Source organism: Pelodiscus sinensis, chromosome 9 (genome assembly GCF_049634645.1).
Source record: "Pelodiscus sinensis isolate JC-2024 chromosome 9, ASM4963464v1, whole genome shotgun sequence".
In the NCBI taxonomy this organism is placed as follows: Eukaryota; Metazoa; Chordata; order Testudines; family Trionychidae; genus Pelodiscus; species Pelodiscus sinensis.
The window spans coordinates 15,455,287-15,473,424 of record NC_134719.1 but is presented as its reverse complement, the minus strand read 5'-3'; positions in this window follow the sequence as shown (position 1 = coordinate 15,473,424).

Sequence of the window (18,138 nt, the reverse complement as noted above, 5' to 3'; positions counted from 1 at the left end):
CCATAGATTGACAACAGGTTTATTTATTTCCCACAGTGAGAGAATATCCTTAACAAAAGGTTCTGCAGTTAAGAGTTTTATAATCTGTCAATTATAAAGTGACATGCAACAAAGAATGGATGCTTCATGTTTTTATCATATGTCACATATTTGCAAGTTTGAATGCCAAGGTTCATGCCCATGTCTCTCACTAACTTCCCAAGATGGAAAATTTTGGGCAATATGTACTTTTTTACTACAGTTATTATTTGAATTTAGGGAATACTAAATTGAATCCAAACTTAAGATTTTTCAAAAACATAAATTCTCCCATTTCTCCCTCTGCAAGCCAGATTAATAGCTTCCTATAGCCAAGGATACAGTCTGTAAACAATGGAAAAATTCATCATCATCACCATATGCAGACTGACTTGCTACATTTTCTAGCATAGTTCTTACAGACACAATTACATATGCCAAAGACCAGAAACACCATATGCTCTCTAGCAGACATGGTCTTGAGCCCTTTACATTCTCTTCACTGTCTCTGTTATTCTCTCAAACTACACAGTGTACAAAACAGAATGCCCTAAAAATTACACATAGGCAAAATGGACATGAATACATGAAACTATGACATATTGTTGACTTATTCAGAACCCATGATGGCTGTGGTCTGTGATATTCTGAACTATAAATTAAAGACGCCTCCAGAAAGCTTTTGAATCAACTTCAATAGCCTACTCACATTTTCAGCAGTAGATATTTTTGATACCACAGATTAGGAAGTGGGCTGTGCCCACGAAAGCTCATGATACTATCTATCATTTTTGGTTAGTCTCTAAAAGGGTTTCAGGTAAACAGAGCGAGGCCTGGCACAGAGTGGGCGTATGCTGCAAACTCTGAAGGGCAATAGCTGCGGGCACACTCTCTTACTGAGGGCTGAGCTGAATTTAGCATAATCTAGTCCTCAGTTATTTAAAAACCAGAAACGAGGGTAGACACCAAACTGGGTGTGTCAAAACAATCTGCCACTGAGACAAAGGCAGGAGTGGGGAGAGCCATTGCAGGGGTTAGCTCGAGACTTGCAGTACCCCATCTCACCTGGAAAAGTATTTCCCTGTAGAGGAAATGGTCCCCTCCACAGCAAGGGCCCTTCAGAGAGCCAGCAACAAATGGTGGCCTTCATTTTGAATCACTGGGTTCTGGGCATGCTTGTGATGTATTGCCCCCACAGCACCACCTGGTGGCCAGAATGAATGTGGCCGTCTGCCATTCACTAGCCACCATGATAGTTTCATGATCTTGTCTTGGTCATTTGTTCTACTTTAACCTCTCTTTGTTGTTAGACAGCACTAGCATCTCCTTGTCCTCACAGTAAGCTAAGAGAACCTATTGTTTGTAATAGGTTTTAAAGGGAGGAAAATAGAAAAATAACAAGCTGTGAGCTGGGTGTAGGAGGTGGGGAGGAGAGCAGGGATCTATTACATTGATTTCCAGGTGAAGCAATTCAGGTCTCCTTAAATCCCAGGGCAAAACTGAGATTAAGTACCCCAGGATGTGTACTTCTGATAGCAATTCCAGAGCCAATGAATGGCGTAATAAAGTGATCATCATGGGGTTAATTGGGAATCAAGAATATTAGATTCCTACTTTCAATTTGTTAGCATCAGTTCCCCCTAGACAAACAGTGTTTGTTGTGCTGTACATGAAGTGAGCAGCAAGTTCTCAGCCTACAGTTGTGTGAGTAGAATATTATTTTTTGTTGCACTGGGCAGTTCCTTTGTGTAAGGGGACTGTTAGCCCCTTACTGAAACTCTGTGGGAGTTTTTTGGTTTGCCAGCTCCCAGTATCAAAAGGGGAAGGGTCCATGAGACTGACAGACCCCAGAGACAATGGAAAGCAGCCAACCCTCCAGCTCAGCCTGATTGACAAGTTGGACAGGCCAGTGAGAAAAGCAAGAGGCCAGGACCCGTCCTCCCTGTGAACTGGGATTGTTCTGGGTCTCTCTGAGCAAGGAGAGAGCTGAGAGACTGCTAAAAGGAGTGCAAGCTGTGCTGAGGGGCAGTTTTTTGCAGCAGCAGAGCCAGACACACACAGCTCAAGGAGCGCAGACCCTGTGTTGAGCAGCAGACTGGCAGTGCTCAGAGAGCCAAAAGAAACAGAGAAGCAACGCAAGGAGCTAGAGACAGGCCAAGCAGCACAGCCTGCAGCTGGATGTGGTGAGTAGCTGGGAACTGCAAAGTGTGGGGAGAGGCTCTGGACTGGGAGAGGGGTCTGGCCACTTAGAGCTTGAGGCTGTGTGGTCACTGCCAGAGCAAGTGTGTCCAGCCTGCAGCCCCCTGCAGCACATCCAGGGCCTCTAAGGAAGAGACTGTGAACTGTCCTTACACTCTGCAGACTGCTGTTTTGATGTCCCTGTGCTATAGAGGAGGGCTGTGTGTTCTCATTTTACCATTCTCATTTTTTTCTTATTCTTTTCTCTTTAATCAGTTGATGTTTAATAAATTGTATTTGCTTTGAACCTAATGAAATGATCACTGGGCCAAGAAAGCACGCAGTGTAAAGAGAGCACCTCGGAGTGGGGACACCCTAACTCCTGCCCCTAGTGACTACAAGGTTGGGGATTAAGCCCCAGGAAACCTGGGCCCAGCCTTGTTGGGGTTTTGAGGACTCTGCTACTCAGGAGAGTGGAAGGGGAGCCCTCAGGATCAGGGGAGCCATGGGGTAAAGGAAGTGGGAGCTGGTCCATTTCACCAGGGTGTATAGAAGCCAGGAAAGTTCCCCACAATAGCGGGACCATTCCCCTGCTTACATTTGCAAAAACATGGCACCTTGAAAAGCACTGTTTTGTAGGGGGCCTTCCCACATGGACCGGCCTCCGTTACATGCTACAGTCATTTGAAGGTTAGTTTATAGAAAAAGCTATTGATCAGCATTGTTAAGATTACCCTTTTCTAACATTTCTGTAAATGTTTTTCTCTTTGCATTTTGTTCCTTTAGCCCATATTGCGGCTCATATTTGGGCTCTGATAGTTAGGTATACCATGGATGCTATTGCAATGGCAACACTAATGGCAAAGCTATTTTTACTTTTCAAACCTGGTTTTGCCTAGGGAGTCAGAGAAATGTTTCCAAGGGTAGACTTTAGTTATACTATATACAAAATTTGCTCTCATATGCATCAGTATAAATACCTCAAAGCAGATAATCTGGATTTATACAAGTATGACTATGAGCATAATTTGGCCCCAAGTTTTATATTTGATGGGCTTTTATTAATTTTTTCAGAGAAGTGCCTTGTTAATTTTATCTGATCAGAAATAGAATTGTAAAATGTTAACAGTCTCCCATCTGATTTTTCTCTTATATAGATTTATTTCTTATGAGCTTCTCTCTGTTCAGCTATACTGTATTTTAAATGGTTGGCATTGGCTTATGCAGCGTGGGCAACCATCATTGGTTTCCTCTAGTTACGTTAACAAAGAAAAGAATACAAAAGAAGGATTTCTAAGCTTGTAAATAAGAATAATCTATGTTACATGGTGCCGTGATGAATTGGCAATTGGTTATTTGCACCCACGCTGATATCTGCTTCTGAAGTATTACTTCCTGCAGTGTACTCACAAAACCTCTGCTAAACCCGGTGTCTTAGTTCTGCTGAACTATGGTGTACTAGTGCTAAAAACTAATCACAAAGCCCAAACCAGACTGTCAAGGTGTTCTTGGCTGAAGTACAATCAAATCTTTATTGCAGCAGCACAAATAGTTCTGCTGCCATATTTAGGCTGTGTCAGCACTTTTGCCACAAGCTTTTACTTTCAGGGGTTTATATTCACTCGGATACAGAATTTCACTCCGGACTGCAGGGCTTTGCTGAGGATCACATTTATTGAATTAGTATGAATAAAAACAAAAAATCTCTACCCATCTGATTATAGAATTATTACTCTTGCACTTCATTCTTGGACGTAGCACAACTCCAGGTCAGTTGTTAATCAAAGACATTATGTCACTGAGGCACTTATATTTTTACTCAGTAAATGACAAGGTTTAGCAGCACCCCAGATGGAATCAAGGAATGAAAAGGTTCTTAACAAAGACCTGCGGCCTCTCATACTAGCACAGCAAACATTACCCTCTCTGAAAGCTTTAAGGGACCAATTCTGCAGTCTGCTGGGTGCTTTCAACTCCAGTGGAAGTCTATAGGAGCTTTGCTATTCATAGCAGTTGTGGTAGGATGTAAAAGCATTCATCTCCTGTCTAAAATGGGCACCAGGAACACCATAGAGTAAGACTTACAAAAAGAACACAAGTTCCTCTTTTAAACAGAGATGGGCCTAATTCCAGCTTTTTGGTTCAGGCTTATCTTCTTTCCCCACATATATATACTGCACAGACTTAGAAAAATATGGCAGGATTACACTACCTTTTCCATCCATGACTACTGTAATGTATAGGAATAGAGTGGGGCAGTCACCGTCTATTTAAATAAATACTAAAAAACAAGCCCTCACAGATGTGACTCCCCACTGAGAAGCAGGAAGACACTCCTCACAGAACCTAGGGAGGCCCAAGGTAGTTGATTTTGTGTGCCCCCAGACAGAGGAGCTGGAACGCCAGCATGGGTTCCCCAGTGCTGGGGCCTTAGGTTCCCCACCCCTGCTATATACTATAACCCCCTATTCAGCCACTTAAAATCATCCTCTTCAGATACTCCTCAAAATCCTCTGAGTGAAACTTCAAAGTTGGTTTCAGGTCTTTCAGATGATATAACATGAATAATAGTACAACAGATCCTTAATGATTCATGGTTTATGGGGTATTTTTGGCATTGGAGATGGATCTGGTCATTGCGTAACTGAGTGAATTTGGCTGAATGGTGATTAGATACAGGCAATGGGAAGCCACTGTATACCACCGGATGCCAATCCAGAGGATATGGCTGGGAAAAAGGTGTGTGACCAGTGCTCCCTTTTAACCCTGCTTTCTGCAATTGCCTGAATATCCCATCGGTGCTCTTGACAATGCACACAAAATTAATGTGGCTCCAGAATCAAGGAAAGGCAAATAATAATTAAGGATGTATCTTAAATCCACATTCCCCTGGATTTGCACCAAGCATTCCTTCCCAGATCACAGAATCAGGGTCATATAGCCTAAACAAAACAATAAGACAGTTGGTGTTGTTAAAAGTTTTCATGGTATGTGGGACTTTTCTGAAATGAAATTTTTGACTTGTGCCAAAAATAACTCAAGTAAGCCTGGTCTTTAGAGTTTTCAATGTTGTCAACTTTAATTGGATTGGTTAATTTGGATAAGATGTGGTTATGCACTAGGTTAAACCTTGTTATGGGTTGAGAAGAGCTCATTGAAATGGATGGGTGTGAATTCATCATTCATTTATGATGGCTGTAAAGTTAAGGAGACACACCTAAACAAGGCCTGATGTCCAAAAAGAAGCACCATATAGGTTGAGATTTCTGCATATTGTGCTGGCAAGGAAGAGGAGATATGTGTTTGTGGGCATCGAAAAGCATAGCTAGTGGTGGTGGTGGGTGACGGGCAGATAGATGTGAAACTGAGAGGCAAAGCAAGATAGATGAGGTGCTGCTGACAAGAATGGTCTGGCCTTGGGAAAAGAATATAGAGAAGTTAAGTTCTTGGATGGAGCACTGGTTGAAAGAAGCATGGGTTTATAAGCTAACAATTACTATTTCTTTTGTTTTGGGTTCTTTCTGCCTTCAGAGAAGCAGGACTTTGTACATTCCACAAACAAATTAACACCCAATAAAATACCAGACTCCATTATCAGTCTCTATTCCCAACTAGAACAATCTACAAAGTTCTGAACTTTGACTAGCCTGTATAATAGAAAAGGGGTAACAATACAGGTGGTTATTCAAATTCATTTGTGTCCATCTGAACCCAGCAATTGAACCTTTGTACATTAGAATCTCTAAAATTAAAATGGCACTAGACAATATTCTTAGCTGGAGATTGGCATGTTATTATTTGTCTACTGAGTATCATAGAAAGAGTACCATAAAAAAGATTTGAGTTTGAGAAGAGAAATGGGAAAAGTTCGCATTAGAACTTTTTCATTTATTCAAAAGAAAATAATGCAAATTGGCATGACACACCACTGAAATTTATTCTTCTTCTGACCTTTGGGAAATGCCTCCCTCTATTTTTAGTAAGGATTATTTTCAGAAGAACTTTGATTTAAAAAAAAAGTAAAAAAAATTGCTTGACGGCTGTCCCTTTAATAACCAGAGCTAATAAGGAAAATATTCTAACGTTTCGGTCTCTGATAATGGTTCCATTGTTTTGATCTTAGAGCTATCAATGAAACGTATATTCAGTGATGCATTCCCCTGACTAAATCACCTGTAAGATTGCATTTTGTATTTGAGAACTATTTTACAATGTCTGTTCCCAGAATACGATGCCGCTGCTACTTTGATGTGGTTAAGTAATTTTTTTGCACAATCATGTAATGTATTAAATTATACTTAGTCTTTCTTGACATTTTTTTTATAAGGGCTGGATGTTAGGGGTTGCTTGGAACCATTCACTCCCACTGAAGCCAATGGTGTTTAAAGCATCGAAAGTAATGCTCAGCATGTTGGAGAATCAGGCCCCGTGTGCACAACCCTTATTTGCTTTGTATGATTTTAGCATTCATACATCTTTGTTCCCCCAGCTATGAGCTGGAATATCAAACAATGAAGATTTTCTTTCCCCTCCTGGTCTGCCTTTAGAATAAGTAATGAAGGTGACTGCCCTGATTGCCCTAATGTAATATTCAAAGAAGAGAATGCATGCTTACAGGCAAAAGGTTTATGAGCTCTGACCTCCTCTCATTAAAATCAACAGAAAACTTCCCCTGCTCTTGGGTGATGTGGGAAGAAGCCTTGAGCTGGAAAATGAGTCTGAAATGATTGCATCTCTCTTTTTATTTAAAATAGTGTTTAACAATGGGATTAAACAATCAGCAAACAAAACATTTAGCAGGTATTTGCACTAAAACATCTTTGTTACCTGGTGCATTTTGGGGAAAAAATATTATCCATCTGGCAAGTCTCACAAAGCTTTTATCAAATGCACAATCTTTGCTGGAATATGTGTCTCAGGATCCACCAGCAGCTGGCATTGCATTAGCTAACATGATTTTGATGATGATTTTGCCCCAATGCAAACTAAGGTGATCTTTTAATAGATATTAGTTAAGGTGACCTGTTGTCCTCTTTTTAATGGGACAGTCCCATATTTAAGCCCACCTGCAGGTGTCCTGACTTTTTCCTCAAAAATGGGCAAATAGTCCTGTATTTTCTACTTGCCCTGCAGCAAGCAGTACCAGTGAGTCCTATTGCTGGCCACATCCTGGTTCACCAGCCACCAGTGGTGGGTGGGGTAGTCCAATGGCTGATGATGAGGGTGGGTGTGCAAAGGTGGTGACAGGGTGAAGCTGCAAAATATGGGGCCAGAGTGCTTCCTTGAAGGTCCATCAGTGCAACCCTCCTCCCCCATACATGCTGTGTCTGGTGTGTTTGTGAAAGCAATTTCCATTCTGTTTCTACTCTGAACTTGCAGGCTTCACAGCAGCCACCCACTTTGCCAGTTTCCCCACCACCGTGGGTCCTGCCTCTAGGGAGTGCAGGGCTGCCCTGACCCCAAAGTACCTTCCTTGATGATCCATCTTTTTGGCCAGGCTCTAAGGCTGCTGAAACCCCTGCAGTGAGGTTCCTTGGGCCTTGGCAAACAGTGCATCCTCAGGACGTAACTCCTTCCTGCCCGTGCTGTAGTCAAGGATAGAAGGTGTCTGGGTTATATTGGTGGCCAGCAGCAGCCTGGAGGTTTTATTTGCCTTTCAACACTGTGTCAGCAGGAAGAGATCAACTCTGCAAAGACACAGTCCAGGTTACTTGCCTTCCTTCTTCCTCCTCCCCCACTTCATTGCCCCAGCTGGAAGCAGCTCCTGCCCCTTCTCTCCCACACAAAGTTCAAATCAAAACACTTGCCCTGACTGGCAAACATGCTCAGAATTTCTGGTTTATAACAAAACTAGAAGCTAAGTGAGTTCGGCGTGGGTTAGGCTTTGTTCTAGAAGCACTGAATAGCTCCAGTAGCAAATTCTTTTCCAGTATGTGGATGAACTTTCTTCTACTGAAATTAATAGTCGAGTTCCCACTGATTTCAACTGACACAAGATCAGATCCTAAATGCATAAATCCCAAAATGAATCCAGAAGAGTCTGTATAAGAGGAATCCTTTAGCCCAGGGGTGGGGAACCTTTTTTGATTGGGGGCTACTAACCCACAGAAAAATCAGTCAGGGGCTGCCCATAAGTGAGAAGCAAAAGACAAACACCCCTCACTGACGTGGCCCTGACTGAAAAGGAGAAAGACACTCCTCACATTCCCCTTGCATGCCAGAGCCTAGGAGGACCCAACCTAGTAGATTTTCTGTGCTCCAGCTCCACAGTGGGCTAGTGTGTGTGTGGGGAATTGGAGTGCCATTGTGGGCTTCCCAATGCTGGGGGGGGGGGTATACTGAGCCTTGGGGCCCAGATCCAGGCAAGTCAGGGGAGGTCCTCCACCCCTGTTTTAGCGCTTGTCCCTTACATAAGATAACATGTCCTATGTCAGAGTGATCTATCTGTATGGCCCACTCTTCTAATATACTTTGTTCGGAAAATTGGAGCTTGAGTCACCAATTCATTTACTGTTAGCAGAATTCATCCAGAAGACTTCTGAAAAATTAGTATTCTGCTCCGAAGGACAAAATTACTGTGACAAAGTTATGCCCATGGGCTACTCAATGATGTGTGTAGTGTTGGAGATTTTCAGTATATGCCTAGAATCGACAGACATGATGCATAGGCATATCCCTTAAGATTCATTTATGTGATAACTTTACTTTGGTTGGTTGTGTCCCAACTTTATTTAAGGAGCTAGCCTCAGCTTTATGCCTCATTATTGAGAATACCAAGTTGGAATCACGATTATTTTGACAAAGTCTAGTATGGATTCTACCTGCTCTGCACATATTGGGGACTTTAATGCCTTTTTTTTTCTGTACACATGCAGCTAAAGGGTATACTTCCATATCTTGAGTCAGGCTGCTTGACTTGAATGGAATTCATCTTGATTTTCCTCGGATGTAAGTGAGATCAGAATCAGGCCCCATGTATCTGGAAGGTTAAGGAATGTGGGCTAGGACAATTGCAAACACTGGTGGTCAGGAAGTCAGAAGGCTTTCATCAAGTAGAAAGAGAGGCAAGGGGGTTTAGAGTCCCACAGCTAATCTTTCAGAGTGTTGGTGGTCAAACAGGACACAAGACAAGGAGGTTGTAGGTGTGTGCTATGAAGGGGCTCTGACAAAAGAGGGAACTGTGAGGCACAGAGCTTTGCCCGACACATGGCAACTTGACCTGAGACATTTTTGCAGACACTGCGGTAGCTTCTCTGACTGCTAGAGCTAGTGATCCCAGGAATAAAATAGACAGAAGCAGAGAAAGAGGACATTGCTGCTGGGTGTCTCTATGTGAGTAAAATTATTCAGTCACCTGAGCATTAAAATGTCTACTTTGATGGCTCCATTTATATAAAAACTATTTGCATATAACTTTGCACAGCCCCCTGCCCCTGAATGGCTGCCCAGGCTCTGGACTATAATGAATTATTTGAGAAGCAGAGAGGGGCACTTCAGCTGCTGTAAATCAGCATAGCTCCAGTGAGCTCAGAGTGACAACCCTCTCTTCATTGCCCATTCTATCAGTACAGTGATCCCTTGCTAATTCACATTAATGCCTGTGAATTAATGATTTTTATATATGTTCTATCAAGTAAGTGAATCACCATGTTTCATGATTAGCATGATTCTTCATCAAAGAGCTGCGTTGAGACGTAGGGCAGAGTTCATGGAGTTTGGGGCTAAAAAAGAGCACTGGTTGGGAAGTCATTCTGGCTTGGGCCCTGCCCCAAAAAATTGCAGTGAAAATGATCTTTTTGTTTTCATCTGAATTGGGGGGGGGGGGGGGTGGAGAGGTTTGTTTTAAAAACTGTAAATATCTTGGTTCTCAATTATGTTTCCAGGGCATATTTTTAAGTTAAGAAAATAAAAACAAACAAACCCCCGAGTGTTTTTAACCTAAAGGGAATTTTTCTCAAACATCTTCATTTTGTTGAAAAAGTCATTTTCCATTGAAAAACTGTTGCAACAGAAAACTTTAATCAGTTGTAGTAAAATTATTTGATTTGTAGGTCAGTAAATAGAGAATTAGAATATCTACTGCAGGAATATCTACTCTAGACTGGAAACCTCGGGACCTGACTGGTGTCAAACCAGAGAATTAGCCAGACCACATGAGGTCAATATTGTCTAGCAGCATTACCAGCACTTCCATTGTTTACTGGCCTCTTAGAAGACATTTGGGGTAAATTAGAGCTAAATAACAGCACAGAACACTGAGAGCCGGGACTGGTGGCTGTAAACAAAGTTTATGGGATCAAGGGAAACTTGGCCACACCCATGCTAATTGGACACCCAGCTAACTAAAATCATACCAGACCATGGATGTTATCAGACTAGAGAGGTTCAACCTGTAGTATCTTAGTTTTATTTTTCTTAGATTTGAAGTGGGTAGGTAGATATGCCAATTTGCCTTTGTGAAGTATGTAGTATTATGTGCTATCATTACCCACTTCTTTTACTCAGAAGAGGAGAGAGCTTACATTCATTATATTCAGCCAAAGAAGGAAATTAGAAGTGATCAGATCTGTGAAAGTTATTTGCACTGTGCACGCCTTGATAAATAATAACCACTTCAGAGCTGAGTATGTGCTAGCATAGGTTAATGGTCTTGCTGACATACTGTTACTTTAGTAGTGACAGAAACTCAGTTTGCTGGCATTGTAATCAGACAAAAGCCTGAATACTGTGTGACACTGGCAATAGAAGATTGGCAGCAGAGCTTTAAGTTTGCTGCCCAAAGTATGTTGCAAAATTACTCCAAGAACGTATATGAATATTATAGTGCACATATTTTCCATTTCTACAGGGAAGCCTGGCTTATGTAACCACTGTCCAAATAAAGCAGTTTTATTTCATACAGTTTCTCTTTTACTGTCAAATCTATTCTCACACAGCTAGTGGAGCTTTGGACTCTCTTGCAGAAGTATGAATAAAACTAAAGAGAATTATTGGATGCACTAGTGCAATCAGTCAGTCAGAGGATATCAGCACACAATAAGTTAATATACAGTTAGCAATAATAGTGATGCAAGCAGGCACTTATCTAAATATAGGACAAGGGGTGACTCTTATTAAAAGTGAATACTTTGATTGTGCTCTAATACTTCGGCTTCCTTTTACCGAGGGTGGACAATAGCTAGACTGTTTTGCATTAGCTTTGAATTGTCTGAATTGAAAAAAGAAAAGTAAATTGAGCATGCAAGAGTGAATGTGATAGGAATCACTCCCACCCACATAAGTAAATGATGTGCTCTTTTCCATTGACAACAATATACTAGCTGTGCCTCACATATATGCAATGCACATCCACTGTGGAAGTTAAGGTTGGAAAAGGCTAATGCAGCTGCCTGACAAGGATGATCTAGTGTGAGGATTTGGATTAGGAGGCAAAACATAGATCACTCAAGAGTTCAATGATGGATCAAAATCTCAGCTGTTCTAAATCAACACAACTCCATTGACTTCAAGGAGCCATGTGAATTTATACCAGCCAAGGATCTGGCCCTTTAAGTTATTTTCATTTGACTTGGCTGGGAGATAAAGGAAAACCCAGGTACTGCAGGAAGAGTTGCTGATTCAGTAGGTAGTGTTCTTTTGCCCTTTAGACAGTACAAAGGTGACAAGAGCTGTAGAAATACTTGGAAACCACTGCTGATCCAGGGCCCTAAGGATATGTCTACACAGCAAAGTTATTTTGAAATAACAGCTGTTATTTCAAAATAACTTTACTAGTGTCTAAACAGCCAAACCGCTATTTTGAAATTAATTTGAAATAGCAGAATGCTTATTTCGAATTTGGAAAACCTGATTCCACAAGGAATAATGCCAAATTCGAAATAGCTATTTTGAAATAAATGCTATGTAGACACTTATTTCAAAATAGGGGGCCTCCAGCCTTCCCAGGGTGCCCTGGTGGCCACTCCAGCCTCAACCAAGAACACTCCTCCCCCCTCCCCGGAGCCCTTAAAGGGGTTGACTCTGGCCACAGTGCCTGTGCCAGCTCCAAGCCTGCCAGCCCAGAGCCAGCAGTCACTGCCCCTGACCCAGTGGCCCCAAAACATGAGCCAGCAAGCCACTGGCATCCAGCCCTCCACCACTCCCTAGGAGCAGTCTGCCAGCTCTCAGGAGCCTTCCAGGGCCCGGAGAAGGTGGGTGCCTTCCTGGTCAGGGTGGAGATCATGGACCTTATTCAGGTTTCGGGGGGATGCCTCCAATGTCCATGATCTCCGCACTAGATGGAGGAACACGGCTGTCTGTGGCAGGATAGCTGCCAGCCTGGCCACCAAAGGCCACATGCGAACTGAGGAGCAGGTTTGCATGAAAATTAGGGTGGTCTGGCGAGACCCCCAACCCTGAGCTCTGAGCTTCCCCTCCCTCTTCTTCCCCTTGCTTCCCCCTTTCAGCTCCCTCCTGCCAGGTTTCCCACTCCTCTCTCCCACCCTCTCTTCTCCCCTCTCCCACTTTCTTTCCCCATTCGCACCAGAGTTTCATTCCTCCTCAACCAGTTTTGTTAAATAGAGTTTGTGTTCCTGAAAATGCAAGTATTTTATTTGACATCAGGAAGGGGGGTTAGAGAAGGGTAAGTGGAAGGACATGAGGGAGGAATGAGGCACAAGCCCCCAGTGGGGCAGACCAGGGAGGCTCTTAATGATCCCCAGGGTGGAAGCTTTCCCACAGAGCCTCCTGGATACTGACAGTCCCCTGATGGACCTCCCGGATGGCAGCCTGCAGAAAGTGCAGCCAGGCTCACAGCAACGCGTCCAAGAGAAACACCAGAGTGCCCAGGGGCAGCTATAGCTCTATGTTGCAGAGTGCTGTGGTGTCCCAAGTGAGGGCAACCAAAGCACGTAGAGACAAAATGCTTTGCTGTCCCTCATCAAGGTAGACAAGCAAGCAGGGAAACCTGAGAACTGGCTGTCCGGGCATGGAGAGGGTCCCTTTAAGCACAGACCTCAGATAGCCTCAGGCAGCAGCCCCACACAGTAAGTCCTTACCTGGTACCCTGCCAGAATTGGTTCCGGCCAGCCTTAAATGCGATTCAGAGTCCACTCAGTGTGGACGCACTATTTCAAAATAGCAAAATGCTATTTCAAAATGCATTTTGTGTGTAGACATGTTATTTCAAAATATCTTATTTTGAAATAACTATTTTGAAATAAAATATTTCGAAATAACACTGTAGTGTAGACATACCCTTATATAATGATATGTGATAGGGATTGATGCCTACTGGTTGTCAGTTGTCACCTTTCTCTTGCAATTTATTTTCTCTCACAGTGGTCAGAATTGAAATGGCTTAGCAGTTTAGTTGGGCTAAGCACCCCAAAACTGGATGCTCATTCAAATTTTTCTTGTATACAACTGGATAACTGGCTTTCCTTGTGGGAATGCTGGATGGAAAGAAACACCATAAAAACTGTCTGTCTCAAAGCTTCTCCCCATACTACCCCAATTCAGGCTTTGCTGAAACCTGGCATTTTTGTCCCTCAGAAGAATTTGATTTTATTTCCCTTCATGGTGAAGCTTCAGGTCAGTTCTTATTTTATCCAAACTCTTTGTTCATCCTTATCTCTCTTATGCCTTATCTGGAATTTAGATGGAATTGCAGCAGCAACTAAATCACCATGTAAGTTGTTGACACTAACCCTTTGTTCTTCATTTATTTTGCAAATTCATCTCTAAACCTGGTGTCCCCAAAATTAAAGATAATAAGCTTAATTCATTTATTCTAAGAAAACAAGCTTGTGAACAAGATGAACTATGCTTTCAGAAGGGAATTATAATCCTCCCAAGGTCACTGCAAAGGGCACAGGCCATGTGGAATAATGTTAGTCTCTTCCAGATCCATGCTAATAAAGCAGACAGTTGGTTGGTAATGAACTCTAGTGTAGCAAGGAAAATAACATTTTTGGACATTGTCTGAGCAAAGAACTGAGGTCAAAAGTTACTTATGAACAGGGATAAGAAGGATAAAGTCAACTAAAAATATCTGAGTAGTTTATTAATAGAGAGGTGCAAAAAATTTAGATCTTAGAGAGTGAGATCTAGAAGCCAAAGTTCTAAACTGTTGTGAAAACACACAATCTTTTGTGGCTTCTGCAGTCACAGTGACACAAACTGGAGCACATATGGCTATAGTAGAAAGCAGATGAGACGTCTGGGCTAGTTAACAAGGCAGTAAAATACATAACACGGCAGGGAGAAATCTTGTAAGAAGAATGTAAGAGATTTATTTACAAGGGGAGGAATTTGCAAACAACTGAAGAATTCAGCAGTGCTTTAGCTACCTTTTCTTCAAAATAACTGGAGTTACTGGACCTATCACTGTTTATCCAAAAGGAACTAGAGTGCACCTTTGGGCCCCAAAGTAACAACTGCAGTAATTCTAAACGTGTGCACAATCCAACAACTGATATGAACACCACCCTATGTCCCATCATACACTATAGGACATACCTAACAAAATGGCACTAATTTGAGCTATCTGGTTCAGTAAGTTACTTAAGCATGTGCGGTGTAAACTTGCATCGTCTGAGTTGGACTAACTGCATGCATAAAGGTTCCATATAATACTGGGCACAGTCTCAACATACCAAATATAATGGAACCTAAATTCTTATTGCAAAATACATCTGGTAGCTATCCTTCTGTGTACTCATTTTCTGCATATGCATGCCCCTTGCTTCTGAATTTCTGGGTACAGCTTAATCTATTGCTGAGTGGCACTTTTACTCAGATTTAGGTTTCTAATGTTGTTCATGCCTCCCAGGATACATCTGGACAAAAGACCTTTTGTCCCCAAAGTTTGTGTCCTAATAGAAATAATCACATAGCTACTTTGCTTATGTGTTTGTAGGGTTTTATTAGTGCTCAAGATCTCAAAGGGCTTTTTTTCCCCTAATGACAGCCATGTCATTCTCCAGTTCATTGTTTTACAGCATGAGAACTAATGGTCAATCCTTTATTAAGTCTCCACCTCAGTCTTGCTAGTTTACACATCTTAGTATTGGCTTGAATAAGTAACTCATGTCCCTAGGCTATTTCAAGCCATTTTCTGAATTGCACTGACTTCATATTATCAGCAAATGTTACCATATTGCCATAAGATTCTTCTCAGATAAAACATCTGTTCTAATAATACTGAGTACTAAGGCACCCCTCCCTATTTTCTTTCATAGGGACCCCTTGTTTTCCATATCCAGACCCATTCTTGATGCATTCAGGAAGCTCAATGTGGAATATTTTAGTGTTTTATAGATACATATTTTGGGACAATCTATACCGATTGTCTCCCCGAAGTTCATTTAATTCTATTAACCCTGAAAGCAAAGTCGCTCCATCACTTAAACATTCCATCATTTCTCAAGAATAACAGTGCTAACAGCTTCATCCTGGATATGTTATCAGATAAACCATTTCAGCACCACTTCAAGAGTGGCTCCATAATTATCTTTAGCAGAGTGTCCAAATAGCTTTCGGGACTCTGTAACCTTTCATTTACCTCATTTACATTGTGAGCTAGTGTTGTCTAGTGGTTAAAGCAGAAGCAGCTTTTGGAGGCAGGCCAGCATTACGTTTTCAACTCTGCCACTGATGCACATACAACATTAAGGAATTTTGTGCCTCAGCCTACCCATTTAGAAAATGGGGATAATAATTCCCTATTCAACTTTGTAAAGCATTTTGAAATTTTGGATGCAAAGGTGCTTTATAAATCTTAGATGTTATTCTGTGATCCCTCATTCGCTTGAAACATTTCTATGGCAAATTGATTAATGCACAAAAGGTTAGAATGTATTTCTGTTCTTTTTGGGGTGAGCATGGACCAGTGGCATTCCAGGAGGTGCTGGGAATTGTTATTGGAGGTACTGAGAATACTTTATGCCACAGCCTATACTTTTGACTTATGCATTGCTTGATGGAGGAAGACTGGTAGGAAAGAAGTGAGTCCAATGGCAATGCAGATTGTGTACACATTCCATCAGAAGGGCAGAGGACTGGCTTCTATGAAAGCATGGCATTAGTAAACAATATCATTTAATGCTGGCAATCTCTTTATCTGCTATACAGTGTCTCATCTACCATTTCTGGTCAAGATGATTTAATGCTGGCAATCTCTTTATCTGCTATACAGTGTCTCATCTACCATTTCTGGTCAAGATGATTTAATGCTGGCAATCTCTTTATCTGCTATACAGTGTCTCATCTACCATTTCTGGTCAAGATGATTTAATGCTGGCAATCTCTTTATCTGCTATACAGTGTCTCATCTACCATTTCTGGTCAAGATGATTTAATAGGGTATGTCAAGACAGCTGTCCTAGTGCCTGGAACTTACCAACCTTAGTATAGATCTGGGAATGGCAAAGAGATGATGTCTGGCAGCATATGATCTCTTTTGTGGTAATGGGTGAAATTCAGGGTAAAATCTTGGTCCCATTTAAGTGACTGAGAGGTTTCTCATTGACTTCAGTTGGGCCAGGATTTCATCCTAGGTGTCTATGCTGATGTTGTTAGGATTATTAAAGGCTTTTGGTACTGCTGATCATGAAAGGTCATTGATTTGCCCACAAACCACATGAGGAGTAGTTTGTTTCTAAAGAGTAATTTTGTGGTTTGCTTTGCTCTTGAAGGCTAACGTATTTAAAAAGAAATAACACCCAAGCATAAGATACAAAAGTTCAAATTCTTTGTTCTGATAAAATTGTTCAGCTCCATAACTTCATTTGGGTTGCACAGGTATAAATGATGTAGAATTTGACCTGATGTGTGTGTCTATTATATGGAGATTCAAGAACTCTCAGAATGAATAATCCCAGCCTTCTTGTATGAAAATCACATTATGTAAACAACATTACAAATGACATACAGCTTCTTAATCAGAAATCAGCATTAATAATCGCTGAAAGTTCTTCAGAGAAAATCACATCTCTAGTGATAACAACCTCTCAGAACTTCAGAGCTTGCACCCTTGCATTCCTCTGTGTTGCGATTCTGCTTCAGAAATCCATAATGATAACTGAAACTGGTGTCAGCCAGAGCCAGAGGGAACAGCATGAGATTCTGATTTGTAAATATCATTGGACCACTCTGAAGTGGTCTCATTTCTGGCTCTGCCTCAAGCTCCATTTGAAGGGCTAATTCTGTTTCATTTCTCTCTGTTTTCAGCTGTTTAGCATAATTAATTTGATCAGCCCAGTGAAAGACATGCTGCTTTCTTTCATGCCACAATGATGTAATTTCTTTCACCCTTATTTTTATCATATTGAGATGTGTATGTATGTATGTGTGTGTGTGTGTGTGTGTGTGTGGGGGGGGGGGGTGAATGCTGATAGTGGAATACTCACTCACTGGTTCTGTTAGCAGGTATGTGGGTAAAACACCTGCCATGCTAGGCTGATAACTCACCATGACTAGTATTTACTTCTTACATAAATACGAGATCAGCATGCCTCACAGAGGGTATGTTTACATAGCAGTGTTATTTCATAGAAATAACATAGTCCACGTCTACACTACAAGCAGTTAATTCAATATAATGTTAAAATAATGTCGAGCTGAAGGACTTCTTACTCCAGCTCCTGTAATTGTCACTTTACGAGGAGTAAGGAAAGGTGGAGGAAGAGTGCCCTTTCTTGGACTTCCTGCTGTATAGACAGCGCCAAAAGCTGAAATAAGCTATTTCAACCTAAGCTGCACAGTTGACGTAGCTCAAGTTGCGTCGCTTATTTCAGCTTTAACCCTGCTATGTAGATGTGCCCAAAGTGACGTGTGTTACTTTATGTCCCATCTCACTGAAGCAGGTAATGAACCCCATGTGATGCAATGAGAGCAGATATAAACTTGGAAAACATGATAAGTGTTAAAAATTGAATGGCATCCGTAATATGGAAACATCAC